Here is a 13,633-nt window from a genome sequence, read left to right on the forward strand (position 1 = left end):
GAGGTTGGAATTGAGAGTGTCAAGAATTGCAGATGGGAGGGCTGGGGTTCTGGCTCAGCGGTAGAGCGGTTGCCTAACGTGCGAGGCCCTGGGTTCAATCCTCAGCACCATGTAAAAATAAATAAAGGTATTGTGTCCAACTACAACTAAAAAATCAATGTTAAAAAAAAAAAAAAAAAACTGCAGACGAACTGTGAAGGGCCAGTGTGTGGTAAAGTATTCACAAAATATACCAAAGACTCCCAAGAGTTGAGCTTGTCTGGCCCTTAGGGCACATCTAACCCAATCCTCTCATTTTCACCAAGGACAAAAGAGGTGGCTCAGGTGCTGGGATAGGGCAAGAGTGGAGTCTCCTGCAGGACTGCTGGGTACAGTTGTGCCAAGTGTGCACTGGGCAATTTCAGAAGGCACATTGACAACCATGTAAATGATTCCCTTAGGTCGGTGCATTACATATACAACCATACACGGGGTTCTGCTTCTGACTTGGCAATTTGGCAGATGCTATTTCATATTTCACTGGTGTATTTGTTTTTCTAGTGCTATATTACAAATTACCACAAACTTGGGGGCTTAAGACAACATGAATGTATTATCTCACAGGTTTTCTGGGTCAGATGTCCTCATGGCATAACTGGTTTCTTTGCTTAGGGTTTCGCCAGACCAAAATCAGGATGTTGGCCAGGTCTGTGGTTCTCAGGAAGGCCCATGGTTCTCTTCCAAACTTGCTGCTTGTGGGACTGCAGTCCCGGGTTTCCTTCCAGGTAGCTGGGGCCTCAGCTCTTGGAGGCCACTCCCAGTTCCGTTGCACAGAGTCCCACAGTGCACTCACCACACTGGGGTTCACTTTCTTCCTGCCCTTCTGATCCTCTGGGACCAGTCAGGAAATCTGCATTCGAAGGGCTCCTATGACTAGGTCAGGCCTGCATATGTAAGGTCAACTAATTTGAAATCAATCTTCAAAATTCTTTCACAGCAGCACCAAACTAATATTTAGTTGATGTTTGGGAGATGATGTGTGGTTTCTACCAGGGACCAGAAATCTAGGGAAGCCTCTTAGAAGTCTGCTTGCCTGACTGGGGTTGTAGCTCAGAGGTGGAGCGCTTCCCTACCATGTGTGAGGCACTGGGTTCCATCCTCAGCACCACATAAGTAAAATAAAGGTATTGTGTCCACCTATAACTAAAACAACAACAACAAAAACCTAAAAAGTCTGCTTACCACTTTCCTAATGATTCTAATCCTTTAATTACCAGATGTGCTGGAGAAATAAAACCCCAAAGAAAAACTCAGACTTTCTCATATGATAGGTTGCTTCTACCATACACTAAGCATGTAATTCTGCAGCAGTAGACACCAGCTGGGTGTCCTCTAATTCAATCTACGTGGAGATGGCTTTGGTTCCTGCAGGTTGGGGGCTCAGTTCCCCCAACTACCCCCTCTTGAGATGCCAGTTACAAGCCCCAAGTTGTTTTACCTGTGCTTCTGATCAATTGGCTATAAATCAGGTTCTCACTCACCCCTTGCCCAAGTGGCTCGCAGAACTCAGGGAAACACGTATACTGGACTATTATAAAGGATTATAATTGAAAGGGGATATATAATGGATATAGATGAAGAAGTGAATAGGGTGAGGTACAAAGAAGGGGCATGGAGCTTCCATGCCCTTTCTGGTTGGAATCCCAGGAATCTCCATATATTCGGCTATCCAGAACATCTCCAAATCCTGTCTTTGGGGATTTTTATGAAGGCTTCATTACATACATATGCTAGAAACATGGTGTCAAAATGTGATTGGACAAAATGGGCATTATGATTGAATGCTCATAGCCTATGTGGGCAAACACAGCCTGTCCAGATTCTTCTTGGCCTTTCTGGGCAGCTGCCCTTCCGGGGTTCAGAGCAGGACCCCTCTGGAATGAGGAGGGTCTAGTGACCTGCTGTTGACAATGTAAGTCAGAGAATATTTTAATTTTTGAGATAGGGTCTTGTTAAGCTGCCTAGGGCCTTGCTAAGTTGCTGAGGCTGGCCTTGAACTTGAGATCCTCCTGCCTCAGCCTCCTGAGTCCCTGGGAATACAGGCATGTGTCTCTGTACTTGGATAAGTCAAAGAATTTCTTTGTGGCCAGCTCCAAGATAGAAAGGTGGGGGAAGATATTTTCTCTGACCCATCCTGGGGGAGAGAAATTCTAGTTATGTCTTATTTGGGGGAGGGAATTATGAGCCAGAACCAGTGGACAGAACCCCAAAACCTATATACTCCAACATCACACTTGAGAACCTACTGTGGATCTGAATCTCATGTCACCACCTATCAAGGACCCTACTGTCTAAAGAGTTTGTTTGTTTGTTTATTTATTTTTTGGTACTGGGGGGTTTTAATTTTAATTTGTTCATTGTTTTAAAATTTGAGACAGAGTCTCTTTAAGTTGCCCAGACTGACCTTGAACTTGGAGATCTTCCTGCCTCTGCCTCCTAAGTAGCTAGAGGAATCACTGCCTTTTGAGCAAACTATCTGCAGCCACATTTGACCCTGGCTGCTAACAGCTGGCTTTGCAGGAAATTCACTACCATAGCATCAGGCAGAGCTTCTGCAATGCTAGTTCAGGAGTCTGCCCAGTTGTTTACTCAGCTTACTGGCTGGGTGTTCTTGTCGGGGTCTTTTCATGTCCCTAGGATTCAATTCCTCATCTCTAAAATGATGAGATTGTTTAACTGCTCACATTCCCTACATTGTCCTTACTCTTCCTACTACCTTTCAGGAGAAAATGGAGGCACAGAGAGTTGAAGCGGCTTGCCTAAAGTCATTCCGCACATAAATTATGGAACCTAAACTCAACCCAGATCTGTCTGGCTCCAAAGTCTGTTCTTTTTTCTCAGGGAAGTGAAAACCTGAGCACTATTTTTGGAACAGACTTGAGACAATAACTTGGGGGCAGTTTTGGTGCTGCTTGTGGAGTATCTTCTTAGTTATAGGTCATTTTTTGGCTCTTTACCTTCTAAAAAGAAATTCAGCTCCCTCCAGCTCCAATGTGTGTGGGGTTTGTTTGATTTTTTTTTTTTTTTTTAGTACCAGAGATTGAATTTAGAGTGGCTTAACCACTGAGCCACATCCCTAGCCCTTTGTAGGGTTTATTTTGAGATGGGATCTCACTAAATTGCTCAGGGGCTTACCAAATTGCTGAGGCTAGCTTTGAACTTGTGATCCTCCTGCCTCAGCCTCTCAAATGGCTGGGATTACAGGCATAAGCCACCATGATCAGCTTCCAATGTGTATATTTAACTTGCAATACAGTAAAGTTGCACTCCGAACCTTGCTAACCAATAGTTAGGAAAAGTTTAGCTGAGAAGGTTTTGAAGGATAGGTAGTTTACTCAAGGGTCTCTAATTTATGTCTCCCCCACTACTTCTTTTCCTTTTGTTTTTATTTATTTATTTATTTATTTTTATTTTCCTTTTGTTTTTAATGTTGCAATTTTGTACATAATTCGCAAGTCATCTTAAGTAGTTTAGAAAGAAAGGTATAAACAAAGTAACAAATGAATAAATAGCTGCTGCTACTCTTTCTCTTTTACTATATTACATCTAAATTGACCTTCCCAGAATATGAGTGAATTCTTTCAGCTGCCTATCCTACTTACTGAATTCAGTCATCTAATAACTTCCAGGCCCTTTTGAACTTGAACCACATGCTATCTATTTTTTGTTTTTCTGTTTTTGAGTTTTCAGTCTGCAGAATTTAAAAACCTTAAATTGTACTATTTTTTGGCCGGGGGGGGGGGGGGTAACCAGGGATTGAACTCCGGGGCACTCGACCACTAAGCCACCTCCCCAGCCCTATTTTGTATTTTATTTAGAGACAGGGTCTCACTGAGTTGTTTAGCACCTCATTTTTGATGTAGTGGGACCTCCCCCTTGGCAGAAGGTCTTATCTAAGCTTCTCTAGAAATCTTCATCAGAACTGATTTTAGAACTATCAGCAAGAGTCTCTACAAAAAGTGTTCAATGTAGGTAAACTTCCTATTTCCCATTGCTCTATTTTACTTGGCCACTGGCCTGGAAGAAATTGGCACTCCAGGTGCTGTATGCCCCTTTACTAGTTTTTCACAACATTTATCCAGTATAATAGTTTGTAGAAGTGTGTTTGCAAGTGCAAAATGAGATTTAAAAAAAAAAAAAAAAAAGATCCTTTAACAAGGCCTTGAACTGGAGCTTCACAGAGATGTCTGCATTTCTAAGAGAAGTTACCAATTGGGCTCCATGGTGACAGCTGGCAGCGGGAGGAAAGAAAAGGGAGAAGAAACTCTCCCCTTCTCAGGTGTTGGTCCTTGAAGGGTTAACTTGCCCAGAACAGTGAAAGAAAAAGCTGCTTTTATGTGAACGTCTGCAGACTGTGAACTTCTGAGCCCCTCCCCTAACATGTATACAGTTCTGAAACTACCTGAACTTGGGGTTCAGGGGATTAATTTATTACAGCAAAAGCTATGCCCTCGGAACCTGGGTATAGCCAAATAAAATTGTTTCCTGCTATCTTCGGTGCCTTGCCTTGTCTGTCCCCTACAACAGTGACACTGGCTTTGAATGTATGATCTTCCTGCCTCAGCCTCCAGAGCTGCTGGAATTACAGGTATGTGCCACTGCACCCGACTTTTTTTTTGTGTGTGTGTGTGTGGGTGTAGGTGATAATTTTACTAGGTACCAAGTTCAAAGTTCATAAGATGGAAATGTAAGGAGAACAAGATTTCTCCTTCTCCCATGGTTCCCAAGCACCCAGTTTCCCTCCTAGGAGACTGTCAAGGTGGCCAGTTTCTTTATTACCTGGAGATAGTCTTTGCATGTATGACTTTCCTGTTGGTGTGTCTGTTAGTACTAGACACTGAAGAAGTCAAAGTATCATGATTATTTCTGCAGGTATTATTGAAAATTAGTGACCAAAGATAAGACTTGGCATTTTATATGTACACTAAAGTTACTGAAGCACTGTTACCCCAATCCAGGCTTCCTATGTTGTTAAAACCATTCCCAATCTTACCCTCTGACTTGGGAAGTTTGCCTTGCAACATTTTGAGAGTTGCCTGGGAACAATGGATAGATTCTCTTAAATTTCAAGCCATTTATTCAAGTTCTTATGTTCCCCAAAGACCCATGGTCCCCAGCCTGTGGCACTGTGGGGACAGGATGGAGATGGGGCTCTTTGGAAGGAAATGAGGTCACAGGGGGTGTGCCCTTGAAGGGGATATTTTGACCCCTTCCCCCTGTTTTTTGCTTTCCAGCCCTCATGGGTGAGTAACATCCCTAATCTGCCTGTCATCACAGGCAGAAAGTTATAGGGTCAAGTGACCATGGATTGAAACCTCTGAAACCATGGCCCCAAATATTTACTTCTTTGAAGTTGTTTATCTTGAGTATCTTGCTGCAGCAACCAGAAGTTGACTAACATACCATCCAAAAAATACAAAATAGTGAATGTTAAATTTCTCTATTAGGATCACTTTAAAGTAGAATATGTTGCATCTTGGTCTATAACACCAGTTCAAAAGGGAGGTTCATAATTGTTTCTAGGTCAATTTGGAGGAAAAGTGCGGGCAGGCAAAAGTACAAAATACTTTTGAGTTTGGATTTGGTGACTACTTCTCTTTTTGGTATAATTTAAAAATGATATTATATGTGTAATTAATATATATTGCAGAAAAATTAGACAACATTTAGGGAAAAAGTAATTTTAATCACACAATCATACAATCATGATCCCAAATTGCATATTGTTATATTATATGGGAGCATGTAATAGGTATTATAAATATAATTAATTTACAAAAATCAGATAATACTATGAATACTGTTTCCACTCAGTATATATTGAATGCTTTCAAATAAATATTCATCCATAGTATTCTTTCCAATGGCTGCACATTAGTATCCACCTCTTTTAAGCTAGGCACCCAGATATCTTGTGTTTATGTATATTTTCCTGTTCTTCTGCAGACTCAGGGAATTTACTCGAAGTAGATTTGGAAAAGGATATCAAGTATCTGTGCAGTATTTTACAGAGAACATATTGACTACGTAATGGAAATGAGAGTGGTTTCATAGGGTTATGTGGAGAAATATCAGTGCATAGCAGAAAATAACTCAATGTGAATGGTTAATTATTATTGTAATGTCAATAATCCTCATGTTTATATTTTAGATGGGGAAACTGTCTAGGAGAGGAAAAGTAATTGCTGAAGAACGTCAATATGGTAACTTCAGCTCATTTGACTTCAACTTCTGTACTTCTGGCACTACACCATATTGATTTTCCTTCCTGTGTGACGGGTCCTGATAATACCGCAGGTAGGTTTAGATCTTACAGTTACTTCCATCAAGTTGTTTTTCCATGGCTCGATTCCTCAGAACCTCCCAAGAAACTATTTTGACATTGGGATTGGTTGTCCTGTTGGAATTAACAGGAGCCTGAGCCTGAATACAGTTAAGGCATCAGGAGCCAAGAGTTTTCCGGCTTTTAGACTCTGCCACGTGGCTGGGCAGTTGCCGGGGAGACGCGGGGACACGAGCCACGCCCGTAGGACTACATTTCCCCGAAGCCCGCGCGCCGCGCGCCATAGGACCGCCCGCCGGCGCGCGCCCGGCTGTTCGGTACCTCGCCGCGTTCTCGGCCGCTTTCCTCTTCTCTCCCCCGTCCCCCGGCCTCCGCACCGACGCGGCCGTGGTTGGAGGCTTAGTCGGAGCCCATTCACATCCGGAGCCCGGCCCGGAGCCGCAAAGACGTGGAAACATGGAGGCCTGAGCCGTGGTGCGCCACCCGTGCTGCGGCGGGACCGCGCTTCTCTGACGCCCTCTTGCAGCCCGCCCTCCGTCCGTGGGTTTGGAAGCGGAGCTCCAGCAGACTGAGACAGGTGGGCTGTGGCGCCGCCCCCGGCAGCGCGGACCCCGGCAGCTCGGCCCCCGCCTCTGGTTAGAGCGGGTTCCGGACACCTCTCCTTCCAGGCCCGCGTCGGGCGGTGAGTGGCAGCTCCGCCACCCCAGGGAGAAGGGACATTCCTCTGCTGGAGGGGACTGGGCCACCCCCAGGGCTGTGCCGAGCCGCGGGATCGGGGCCTGGCTTCCGCCTCCCCTGCGGGCCCGAGGGGGTGTGTGAGGCGAGAGTGTGAGGGGCCTCGGTCCGTCTGGACTGGGAATTGGGGACACCGCAGGGCAGCTCGATGCTTCCGGAGATGGGGTGATGTTGGCTGACAAATGGGCGTGTGATGGGCAGGGTGAGCAGTAGTGTGTGTGTGTGTGTGTTTTGACACATACATTTTTATTGAGATATAATAAAAATTCGCCCTTTAAAAGTATAACTGAAGTACAGCTTGGTGGCTTTTGGCAGATTCCCATAGTTGTACAACCTTACCACTAATTCCAGGACATTTTTCTCATCCCCTAAGAAGCCCCAACCTATTAGCAGCCACTCATCTCTCCGCCCCCTCCACTGTCAGTCTTTTCTGTCTCAGTGTAGTTGTCTGAGAAGTTGTTGTTGTTGTTATTTGTGTCAGGGTTTGAACCCAAGACGCTTAACCACTGAGCCACAAACCCAATCCTTTTTATTATTTTTATTTTGAGATGGGGTCTCGCTAAGTTCCTTGGGGGCCTCGCTAAATGCTGAGGGTGGCTTTGAGCCCGAGAACCTCCTGCCTCGGCCTCCCAAACTGTTGGTATTAGACTTGCTTGTGCTTATAAGATTACTAAATAGGGCAAATTGAGTTGAGATTAAGGAATACTGGATAAAACTATCAATGGAAAGTGATAGGGAATTGAGGTCAGGCAATGTTAATAAGATGGCAATTCAACTATTAAGAAGTCTGTATTGTTATGATAGGTCAAGGTTTGTTTTAGTACCTCTTAAATAAAGAAAAGTTCAAATGGGTTGGAAGTGTAGCTCAGTGGTACAGAACTTGCTGAGCATGTATGAGGCCCTGAAAAAAGAAAAATATAAAAAACAAACAGTGAAATAATATATTACATTCCCATGTACCCATTCCCCAGCTCCCACAGTGATTTACTCCTGCCAATTTAGTTTCAGCTATATTCCTATTCATTCCTATCCCCCAACTCCGAATTATTTTAAAGGGGATCTTAGGCATACCATCTCATCTGTAAATATTTCAGTATAAAATATTTATAGATCACACTCTCCTTTTAATATGCTCATAATATCCTTGTCATGCAAAATTTAATAATAAGTCTTAATATCATCTAGAAAGGTTCCTCCCCCCTCCCTGTACTTGGGGTTGAACCCAGAGGTATTCTAGCAGTGAATCATATCCACAGCCCTTTATATTTTTTGAGATAGGGTATTGCTAAGTTACCCAGGCTCTGGAACTTGTGATCTTTTTGCTTAGCCTCCCAAGTAACTGGGATTTCAGGTATATGCCAGTACACCCAGCAGGACTTTTTTTTTTTTTTTTTTAAATGTGGTATCCATTTGATACAAGGGGGGAAAACAGTGCAAATACTTTTATGTTTGACTCTGAAGAATATAGTGTAACTGTCTCTTGATTTTTCCAGTAGATCCTGCTGTCCTAACTGTTCCATTTAAAAAAATAAAGTGGCTCATTCAGTGCAAAAAATGTTTGAAGACACATTTGCTAGCTCCCCACTGCCCTGGCCATTTTTTTTCTTTCTTTTTTTTCTGGTACTGGGAATTGAACCCAGATGTGTTTTACCACTGAACTACTATCCCCAGACCTTTTTTAAATTTTTTTATTTTGAGGCAGGGTCTTGCTGAGTTGCTGAGTCTGACCTTAAGTCTGTGATCCACCTGCCTCAGCCTCCCAAGTCACTAGGATTACAGGTGTTGCTGGCTTTTTACTGAATGGAATTTTGTGATGGCAGGAGAGAAATAGAAGTGAAATATATTGCAATACACACAACTAACTCTTATTGTGCTCTAAATATTTGGGCAATTTGATTATGCTTTGATATTTTTATATATTGTGAAAAGTCATTTACTGTGGGTTTAATAGTTTTCTATGGCTGATAATGTATCACCACACATTTAGTGCTTGAAATAACACAGTTGTATTATTTTATACATCTATAGAAGTCCAAAATGAGTCTCAGTGGGTTAAAATCAGTGTGTCAACAAGACTTTGTTCCTTTCTGGAAGTTTCTAGGGGAGAATTAATTTCCTTGCCTCATCCAGCTTCTAGAGGCTGTCACTTTCCTTGGTTTATGTCCCCCTGTCTTTCTCCATCTTCTAAGACACCAGTGATTCATCTTTCTGATCATTTTTCTGTCAACACTTGTCTGACGACAGCTGGGGAAAATTTTCTGCTTTTAAGGACCTAGGTGATGGGATTAGACCTATTTGGATACTCCAGGATAATCTTCCCATGTAAAAATCCTCTATTTAATTACACCTGAAAGGTCCCTTTGCAAGTAACAATCATAGGTTCCATAGATTAAGAAGTGGACAACTTTGGATTTGTTTTTCTGCCTACCACAATGTGTTTTGGAATAGTTTGCTGAGGCTTAAGAAAGTAGGAGGTTTTTTTTGCTTCTGCAAATGCAACAAGAATGCCATCTTTCACATATGATAGTGGATAATGGTTAGAGCTAGAGAGGACTGTTGCCTTTTAATTTTATGTCATGCTGAGAATGAAACCCAGGGCCTCATACATGCTAAGCAAGTGTTCCCCCACTAAGCCACAACCGCAGCCCTGAACATATGGTTTTAATAGGGCATATTCATTGCTTGGAAGGTATTTACAGAATTGTCTTTTAGCATATCATCACACTACAGACTGATCACTAACAATTGAGGGTGGAAGTTCCTCATTACATAGCTAAATGGTTTCTGAAATGTGGAAATTTCTTTTTGTACTTGAATTGAGGTCTGAAAAATGCTATTGGAAATGTACTTTGATTTTGGAGAATGTATTTGCTGTATATTTGTGTGGGAATGGAGACCTCATTTTTGTTTTTATTTTTTATTTCTGGTACCATGGAGGGAATCCAGGGGCATTTGACCATTGAACCACATCCCTAGTCCTTTTTAATATTTTTATTTAGAGGCAAGAGTTTCACTGAGTTGCTAAAGCTGGCTTTGAACTTGGGTCCTCTTGCTTTAGCTTCCTGAGCTGCTGAGATTACAGGTGTATGCCATTGTGCCTGGCTTCTTGTTATTTATTTATTTATTCAATACAAAGACTGAACCTGGGGGTGTTTAGCCAGGAGCCATATCCCCAGCCATATCTATTTTTGAGAATAGATTGTTTACAGCCTTGCTAAATTGCAGAGGCTGACTTCAAACCTGCTGTCCTCCTGCCTCAGCTTTCCAAGCTGCTGGGATTATAGGCATGTGCCTATAATTGTTTTTTTTTCTTTTAAATATTTTTATTTGTAGATGAACACAATATCTTTAATTAATTAATTTATTTTTATGGTGCCAAGAATTGAACCCAGTTCCTCACATGTGCTAGGCAAGTGCTCTACCATTAAGCCATAAACCCAACCCCTCTTGTTTTAGTTTTAGACAGTATAGGAAGCATATAAAACAACTTAATGTTACTTATGATTCAAGCAATGTTGGTTGTTCTTGAAGTGACTTCAAGAGGTTTTATAAATAAGCAATGTGGTCTTCTGATTTTAGTTTGAATTCATTAAGAATTACTATCAAGTCTGCAGCAAAAATTCATTTCCACACACTTTATTATTATTATTATTTTTTTCCACACACCTTGCAGTTTATAGGGGTTGTAAAATTTGTTAGGCTAAGCCTTTTTTGCTCCATAGGTTTTTTCACCACCATCGATTATTACACATCTTAGCAGGTTCTGCTTTAGATTCTCCTGAGTTAATATTTTTAAAATTAGTTTTGAAAATATTCATGGTTGTAATCATTCCATATGGACTGTAACTTGAGTAACTTTTCACTGAAGGATTCATATGTTAAAGATGTTTGTTTTCTCTGTACACATTTCTTTGGCTGCTGTAATCTAATACAATTTAACTCACTATTGATAAATGTCTTTGTTTACTTGATTAACAAATTAGCCATTTGGAAATGTGCTTTGGCTGTAGCCTCATAGTAATTTTTTATTTTTGGGAAGACATTCTGTTGTGATGATTTACCTTGTGTTACATTTTCCCATTCTCCTGGTCATTGCTCTCATGTGTTGGGAGTGAGTGGTGTGGTTGGGCAACTCAGGATATTGTGACAGATGCTTAGTTGGCTAATGTTTCCTATGTAGTATTCTTTAGCACAGCTATGGTGCTGGATGTCTAATTAGATTAAGAAAGCTATACTTAACTGTAAGTTGAACGTATGGCATCAGAGTTTACTTTTTTGTGTGTTGACATGATTATACTCACTAATAAAAAATAATCATAGTATGGCAATATGCATGACACTTGAAATACTGTTGAGTTGTTGTTATTACACTTATTTTTGCTGTACTGGAGATTGAACCCAGGCCTTGCACATACTAGGCAAGTGCTCCACCACTGAGCTATACCCCGAGCACCTTTCTAAAATTTTGAGACAAGGGTCTTGCCAAATTGCCAAGGCTGGCCTCAAACTTTCAATTCTTCTGCCTTGACCTCCTGAGTGCTGGGATTATAGGCATGTACCACCATGCCTGGCTAATATTGTTGAGTTGTAACTTGTCATGGAGAAGTGTGGTCTGCTGAGTAGTGGTATAAAGAGCTGAGGATGCCACACATAGTCTCTGTAACAACTCCTCATCTCTGCTGTCACATCAGAAATACAGCTACAGACAGTATGTAAACAAAGGAGCATGGTTGTGTTATATGACTTTCTAGATGGACACTGAAATTTTAATCTCTACATGTCACAAAATATTATTTGTTTTTTTTTTCCCCCCCTCAGCCATTTAAAAATATAAAAATCAGTCTTTGGGCAGCAGGCTCGATTTGGTCCTTGGGTCATCATTTGCTGACCCATGATCTAGGCAGTGAGAATAACAGTACCACCTCCTGGATTGAGGTGAAGGATGGATCAGTCGGTGTGTGTGAGACACTGGGAGTCGTCCCTGGGGGACATAGTAGGTGCTATATAATGTTTTTTATTATTACTGTTGGTGTTTTTATTATTCTCTCTAAGGATATTACTTTTAGGTTTTGATTTTGTCTTAGAATCTTGTTTTCTATGATCCCGTTCTTCAGTTTGTTTTGGCTTCTGTATTTCATGTTGGAGGCTTTCATTACAAATTAATGATTTTGCCTGTCTTTTCTTGAGATTGAGATGCACCCCCCCCCCCAGCCCCCAGCCCCACCTCCCATATTGGTTGGAAGCTTTTTGTGTAAGTGGATTTTGTTGAGTGGTGGGCATTGCCATAAGGTGGTAAGCAGTGCTTTAAGTATGGGAGGGAGGAATCCTAAATGTCCTTGGGACCCATTCAGTTTCTCTTGAGAAGAATCCTCCAGTCTCTTGCCTCAGAGCATGGGAAACCCACTGTGTAACTGTGTAGCCAATTGAGGTTATCTTCATTCTTGTAGTTTCATCCTCCACCTCCTTACCTTCCCAACCTTGGCCCTGGAGTCCCAGATCCTTCTAGCTAGCTTCGTTCAGAAAGCGCACTTAACAGCTCCTCCTGGGGATGGGGACACGGCCCCCTGTACCTTGCCTCTTTTCTCTTGTGCTTTGACTTGGTCTGTAGCCTTCTCAGGATTCCACGTGGTGATCTACTTGCTTGTTACTGTCCCTCTTTGCAAGCACTTAGGTTGGGGCCTCCTCAACTTTGTGGGTTTGGTTACACTCTTCTGTCACCTTTCCATATTCTACACCTCCCCCGATTACATATATATGTTTTTTCTTTTCGGTGCTGAATATTGAACCTAGGACCTTAGGCATGCTAAGCAAGCATTCTGCCCCTGAGCTAAATATCTAGGCCCTGATCTTATTTTTGTGGCATGTCTTTTAATTTTCACTGTTCTCATTTACTGGTGTGGCATACCCAAGTGTACTTATTATAGCACTTAAAACATAGCAGCCTTTCAGTAGATTCTATTACTTGATGAACTTAGGATGCCTATGGCATTCAACATGTCCTGTGGCTAGTGACCATTGGCCATTACTTTGGTTTCCTATTTCAACTTAGATTTTTCTCCTTAACTCTTTAAATTCCAAGTTTTCAATTCTGTGAACACAATATTCAAATATTATTTCGAAGTTATAAATGGTATATTGGTTGCTCCATTTAAGTTTGTTTGTTTAGTACCAGGGAGTGAACTCAGCCACTGGACCACTGAGCCATACCCCCAGCACTATTTTGTATTTTATTTAGAGACAGGGTCTCACTGAGTTGCTTAGTGCCTCGCCATTGCTGAGGCTGCCTTTGAACTTGCAATTCTCTGGTCTCAGCCTCCTGAGTCACTGGGATTATAGGTATGTACCACTGCGCCTGGCTCCATTTAAGTTTTTATAGGTGTTCCACATCTGGGACCTTGGGACAAAATGGGTTAAAGTCTTTTGAGTATAAATTGGGTATATACATATTTGTTTCTTTTTTAGGAGACAGGAAAATTGTTTTGCGATATTTTGGAATATTTGATGGTTTCTTTATGGAGCAAATATAGCTTTTGATTTATGTTTTCTCAAACTAGAATGGGACAAAGTGCACTATGG

The 13,633-nt window shown here is 41.8% G+C and overlaps 1 protein-coding gene across 2 annotated transcripts in view; it reads left to right on the top strand.

Annotated features, from left to right (window-relative positions):
- The first annotated feature begins 6,621 nt into the window (after window positions 1–6,621).
- Window positions 6,622–13,633, top strand: part of Dym (dymeclin) — a 345,904-nt gene continuing 338,892 nt past the window's right edge. The window contains exon 1 of one of the 2 annotated variants that reach the window (XM_027948972.2): window positions 6,622–6,899. The gene's annotated coding sequence lies outside the window, so the exon portion shown is untranslated. Of the gene's footprint in view, window positions 6,900–6,944; window positions 7,005–13,633 lie in introns of those variants that run through there. The other variant, XM_027948971.2, reaches the window with a different exon arrangement.

The sequence above is a fragment of the Marmota flaviventris genome, chromosome 16 (assembly GCF_047511675.1).
Source record: "Marmota flaviventris isolate mMarFla1 chromosome 16, mMarFla1.hap1, whole genome shotgun sequence".
NCBI classification, from domain to species: domain Eukaryota; kingdom Metazoa; phylum Chordata; class Mammalia; order Rodentia; family Sciuridae; genus Marmota; species Marmota flaviventris.